A 6,652-nucleotide genomic window follows, 5' to 3' on the forward strand; every position below is an offset into this window, starting at 1 on the left:
AGATAGATGATAGATAGATAAATTAGCCTCATTTTTCTCCACAGACCTTCAGGTAAGTTGAACCACTGACTTCCAGTTATCAGCCCAGTACACACCCCACAGTGCCAGCAAGCACACAAACAACTGTGCCCCATAGATTGGACCATGGTTTCACAGTGGTTAAAACACTTGCCTGTAAACTGAGAGGTGGGGAGTTTGAATCCCCAGGAGAACGATGTGGTGATATATTTCTGGGAGGATGTGAAGACTGGGAAATTCCACGGGGTCATTAAGAGGCAGAATGGCTACACAGACAGAGGATACTGTTCTGGTGTGTACAAAGTGGACTTCAACGCTTTGTGTTTGATTCTGAAAGAAAAACGAAAAGCTGCTGCATGTGGAGTATAATATTACAATATGTTAAATCTAAGTTAAGGGTAATATGTTTTGTTGTTTGTAATTACAGGCAGATCAAGATTCATTTCTAATTGATTCTTTAAGACTATATAGGAAAGTCAGGCCAGTGCAAATGGGTTCTTATTCAGTCTTACATTACTGCAAGAAAAGAGTTAATCTCTTTGATTTTTAAAAAGCTGCACTTGCAGCAGGTGAAGGTAATTGTGATGAAGAATTGATTGTGAGTAGGAGTTAGTTCAGTTATTAAAACAAAAACAAAAACAAAACCTCACTGACAACAAGCTGATGCTGACTCACAGCGAGTGCCTGTGGGTTTTAGAGACTGTGACTGTTTATGGGAGTAGAAAGTCCATTCTTTCTACTTCATAGCTGATGGTGGTTTTGAACTGCTGACCTGGCAGATCACAGACCAACGAATAACCACTAAGCCAGCAGGACTCCTAGTAATTGTTTAAAATTAAGGGCAGTTTTACATAATATTAAAGAACAAGTAAGAGTTGTCCCTAAGTCAAACTTTCATAACCTGTACTCTCTATATTTCTCTATGGTTCAACTACCTGATTATCATAATAAAAATTGTGAAAAATATGTATTGGTGATAGACTAAACTAGGCACTTACACTGTCTCTCATCCCTACTACATAATTGAAGTAAAGTTATTTAATTTCTTTAGGAGTCACGTGATATCTTTATGCATGTAAGCAATATTTCCTATTTCTAGGGTTGTTAAGCTGTGAAAAAATATATGGCACAGTACTTCAAATTTTTAAAAATATATAGTAATTGGATGATAGTGAAATGGAGGAAAGGGCTTCTGAACAAGAGAAGCACATATCAGTTGTATAGCATGCTAGCACATTCCTGCTGTTGGCTGTTGGGTCGAACGTGTAGAGGTCATGGACGAAGGCAGCGTGAGCAGTTAGAATAGGTCTGTGAAAGCAGAGGAGGATGCCTGTGAATGAAGAGAGAGAAGACAGAGAAGAAAATGCTTGCAGTTACTGTTTCAAATAAGAGAGCAAGAAACATGACGTGCTGGTTTGTAGAAGCAAAAGACAGTAAATATGAGTTTAAAAACAGAGATAGCAAATGTGAACTATGTTAAGTAGTTTGGTGGTAAAAGAAAATGGGTCAGAGCCTGGGTGTGTTGGTGGGAAAGAGCCTGACCTTTTAGCAGATGGAAAGAAGTGTGTGAGCAAGAAAGAAGAGAAGAGATGGACATAGGTAGGACACTAGTAGGTAAAGTTTCTGAAAGGGATGGGAGGGATTGGAATCGAGAACACAGATGGATACTTTTATTAAACAAGGTAAACTATCCTACTGTGATGTTACCAGTAGGTATGGATAGTGGGTGGTATGTAGACCAGGTCTACATGTGAGGGCAGGTCATTTAGGCAATTTATGTCTCTTAACTTTAATTTTGTTTCTGGTGAGGATGAGGCAATGTCTTCTACTAACAAAGGATGCTTACTGTTTGATCTCTTTGTGTAGTGGTTTGTTTGCTTCTTCCCCTACCAAGCGTAAGGACTCAAGTCACTGTACTACTCCTGGAAGGATGTTTCATTTGATAGAAAAAAATGAATTTAAACCAAGTTCTCTTTTTCTAAAGAAGAATATGTATGTGCACATGTGTGCCCATGCATATGAGCAGTTATTTTTTAGGACTTCAAATCATCAGATTTATTTTTGAAAGCCACGATAGGCCTACAGAGAGGTATGATGTGTGATAGTTACTTGCTTAGTCTTTGGGGAAATAAACAGAAGGCCAAGACTCCAGATTTTCATGTCCTCTACAAAATCAGCTTTCCAAAAATAGATTCATACAAGCTGTAGTCACAGTTGAATGTCATGTTTCTATTATTGCGATGACATAAAATCATTAAACCACTGCTAGTAGTAAAAGCAGTCATAGAACTGCTCTGCGTCCATTCAAAGGGAGTTGCATTTTAAGTGACAGATGGAGAGCAGTGTTCTCCTGTGGTGAGTGCCATGGACTCTAAGTTTGAATCCCACAGTAATTTATTAGATGTCCTCCAGTGACATTTCTCTGCAGTAGTCAAGATTTCAGTTCTGAATAATAGTAACAAAACGGTTGGGGTGTCATCCAAACAGTTCATAGGGCTCCCCTTTTGAGTCATCATTGGAATGAGTATAATGCTTCTTATATTGAAAGTAACCAAGATAAAGACATGAAAAATTCCTTATTATGAAGATTTACCCACTCCTTCCCAGTTAATCTCCCTGTCCTTTGCTGGACTTCTCCGCTCGTGGTATATACCACATCTGCATCTATTATGTGGAAGACAAATATCTCAATTAACCTTCACAGAATCCAATGAAACAGATATTGTGGTCTTATACAAACCAAGACACCTACAATGAAATGGATAACATAAGGTTCCCAAGATCAATTGAAATGCAAAGGTGTATCTGAGATTCAAAGAGATACTTAATGTCTCTTAAAAAATCAAAATGTTCTAAGGAAAAAGGACAAGGATATGGGTGTTTTCACCCATTTGGACAGTAACATACCAGTTTTATTCTCAATAAATCTCTATTGACAAACATATTTTGTACATAAAAGCAAAACTAGGCTTCCTATCATCCATCTAAAACTGGCTGCTGGGAACTCCTGTGGGCATTGAAGCCTCCCTTGTATGTGGGTGCATTAATCTTACATAACATAGTCACTCCACTTCTTGTGGGGAAGGGAAATGGAAGTGGTGCAGTAATTGGTTTCTATCTGAGGGAACTGAAGGTTTATTGGGAGAGGGGATGCATGATTGCTTCTATACATGCTTTTTTCATGGTATCTTATTTTCTCCACTGTATAAGATACACCCATTTAAGGGGTTATCTCTTCTTCCACTTTATGAATTTCTTATGAATAGTGTATAAGTTGTACAAATCAGGGGTTGGGAAAGGACAGCCCCCACACCAAGAAGGATAAAAGAGCATCAGAAAGGTAGGACTTACAGTAATAGGGACAGCAGCAGGTCTGTGGTCTTCAATTTCTCATTTTAACCTGGAGCAGCACCTAGGGATATAACAAACTGAAGTATCAAGGTCCAGCAGTTTTTTAGCAAAGGTAGGAAAGCATAAACCTCTCCCTTGATGGGAAATCGGGAGTTGGAATACATCAATTGTGGGTCCTGGCATTATCTCAGCCCCAAATCTTGTTTTATCAATTCAATACCCCTGGTTGGTTGAAAGAGGAAATGAAACTTCCTTCCTCTTAGTTGGGTGGTATCTAAGCTTTAGACTTGCAGTTCTTTGGCATACTTTGCCCTAATCTGTCACCTTATCACTTTACTAGATTTGGGTAACTTTTCTGTAGGTTGTTTCCATGCAATTTTCTAGAAGATGACCACTTTTGGGGGGAGACCGCACCCAAACCAAACTCATCGCTACCCAGAAAATGTTGATGCAGAGTGACTCTATAGGATAGGGTAGAAATTCCTATGGGTTTTTGAGACTACGACTCTTTATGGAAATAGAAAATCTCATCTTTCCCCACAGAGTGGGTGGGTGGTTTTGAACTAAGTACTGGCCTGTGGTCAGCAGCCCAACTTGTAACCACTATACAACCAAGTCTCCTCCTTCGGAGAGCCCGTTATGCAGGGAATCTGACTTGGATAAATCAATTCTTTTTCTGTTTTGTTTTAATTAATTAATTTTTAAAATCATTTTATTAGGTGCTCATACAACTCTTATCACAATCAATACATACATGCATTGTATCAAGCACATTTGTATATTTCTTGCCATTATCATTTTCAAAACATTTTTTTCTACTTGAGCCCTTGGTATCAGCTCCTCTTTTTTCCCCCTCCCTCCCCCGCCTTCCCTCCCTCATGAACCTTTGATAATATATAAATTATTATATTTTCATGTCTTACACAGCCTGATGTCTCCCTTTGCCCAGGCAGGGTGTTATATGTAGATCATTGTGATCAGTTCCCGTTTTCTCCCCCACATTCCCCTTACCCTCCTGGTTTCGCTAATCTCATTATTGGTCCAGAGGGATGTACCTGTCCTATCTCAGTATGATTTGTCTTCCTGTTTCACCATGCTGTGCCTTGCAATATTAGCTTCAGAATGGAGGAAAATGAATGAATGAATGAATGAATGAATGAACGAACGAACGGTTTTCTGGTAAAATGTATCCTCACAAGAGCTTTCTTTCCATAAAACTCTCTCCCTTTTTATCGCCTTTTATGAAGGCACAAGCAGATGCTTAGATACAAATCAGGACTTTGTTTCCTGGAAAAGACTAACATTTTTCTATCATATAAATCTCTCTTCTCTCATCTGAAACTCAGACTCATTTAGTCCACAGACAAAGTCAATTACATCAACTAATGGGGCCCCAGACTATAAAACAAGGACTCTTGATATTTCATCATGGAAGCCCTTGTGTTTATTTGCTAGTATCCTTTGATGTGTTATAAAATATCCTGTATATGTACTTTAACAATCCCCCTGGAATTAAATCCTACCTTGTACTAACAGCTAACATCTTTCAATGTTCACTGTGTGCCGGATGCAGTGACAAACACTTGACACAGCTTACCTCATTTAATCCTCACAGAAACCCAATGAAGTGTTTGCTGTCATTATCCCTATTTGATGAAGAGGATACTGAGGCTCAGAGAGAATTAATAACTTGTCCAAGATCATCTAACGTTGAGTAATCAAGAGTGAATGACCTGAAGCCGGACCGGTGGTTTCTGAAAGGAAATTTATGGAGACAGAGCTGTAGCAGGTGAGCAGTATGTTTAATATCCATTATACAGGGAACAGGCGGTCCAGACGTGAGACTTGAGAATGGCTCTGGTCTTGATCTGTGGGATTCCCAAGTCGCATGATGGCAAAAGTTTCCTCTTCTAACAAGACTAAGAAATGAGCTCTAGGTTTTTGGCTAGTAACTCTTGGATGTAGCAGAATTGCAATTGCTTGGTCTTACTTTCATCCTCAGTGTTTATATTAAGGGCTCTCCAACCGATCCTCTGGCATGATCAGAAACCTCAGAGGTACAAGACATGCTAGCAGTGATGTGATATTGGTGAGATGGGGCTTTCAGCCCTGTTTTTTCTCTTTTTAACGTCTACCAGGTTGTCTGCTTTAACTATCAGATCGGCCAAATTTCAAGTTGTCTGGACTTCAGTTCTAATCGGTCCTACTCTTTGAGAGGGAGGACTTCTTTTCTGGGAGGGATGGTACACCCATTTCAATATTACAGTCAGATTTGAGAGTCCACAGTCTTAGATAATTTTCAATAATAATGATATATTCACATGTGCATTCCTATGAGTTATAGCACGTATTTCATGTTTTTCCTGCTATACACTTCTTTACCTCATACTTTCTAATTCACCATCTGAAATACATATGTAACATCTTATCTATTTATAGCATTTATATTTCACCTTTCTGGTACTATGCACTCTATAGAGTGTGAGATCGTGTTTGGTTACAAACCATCTGAAGAGGGTATGGTGTCTTTGAGATTGGTGAAGCAGCCCTAGTGGTGTAATGGCTAAGCTGTCAGTTGCTAAGGTTCTAACCCAATAACTGCTCTGCAAGAAAAAGACCTGGTGATTAGCTCCCATAAAAATTTCAGTCTATGAAACCTTATGGGCCAGCTCTCATCTCCCCCATTTGGTCACTATGAGTCAGAACTGACCCAAGAGCACACAACAAGAACAATGTGAGACCAATACGTTTACTCTCTGTCAGGTTTGGATTGGAAGCCAATAGACTGTCAGGGGAAGAACAAACTGGGCCTAGATGATAAATCCAAATCGAGAGTACATGGCTAGTTGATAATTACTGTCCTGGGTGAAGTTATCTCTAGGAAACATGGAAGTAGAAGCAGTGGAATTAAGCACTTGTCTTTATGACAATTATGGAGCTATAGAGTCTTGTCATCTTGAATTCTATTTGTGTGTATTACAGAGTACAAAATCATTCTTTTCAGGACTTCTCAGTTGAACTTTATACAGTTAAACATTTATAAATATAAATGTATTGAGCCAAGAGAAATAATCAGTAATTTAACAATAATAATATCTTCACCACCACATGAAAGGTTGATGAAATCAGAGACATCATCTGTTTCATTGATTGCTATATTGTCCCAGTTCATAGATGCTGGCTGAACAAAGTAGCTTCTCAATGAATATTTATTGCTTGAATTAATAGGTCAGTAATGACTCTTTAGAAAATGAAAAATATTAAATTATTTGAATATTCTTAG

General features: G+C 38.6%; 1 protein-coding gene across 2 annotated transcripts in view; it reads left to right on the top strand.

Moving 5' to 3' along the window:
- Positions 1-6,652, top strand: part of LRRC4C (leucine rich repeat containing 4C) — a 1,557,030-nt gene that overhangs the window by 321,446 nt on the left and 1,228,932 nt on the right. For both annotated transcript variants that reach the window (XM_045291148.1, XM_045291149.1), the window contains exon 2: positions 4,985-5,158. The gene's annotated coding sequence lies outside the window, so the exon portion shown is untranslated. The remainder of the gene's footprint in view (positions 1-4,984; positions 5,159-6,652) is intronic.

Source organism: Echinops telfairi, unplaced genomic scaffold, assembly GCF_000313985.2.
Source record: "Echinops telfairi isolate 266 unplaced genomic scaffold, ASM31398v2 ScPeMD7_60;HRSCAF=208, whole genome shotgun sequence".
In the NCBI taxonomy this organism is placed as follows: Eukaryota; Metazoa; Chordata; class Mammalia; order Afrosoricida; family Tenrecidae; genus Echinops; species Echinops telfairi.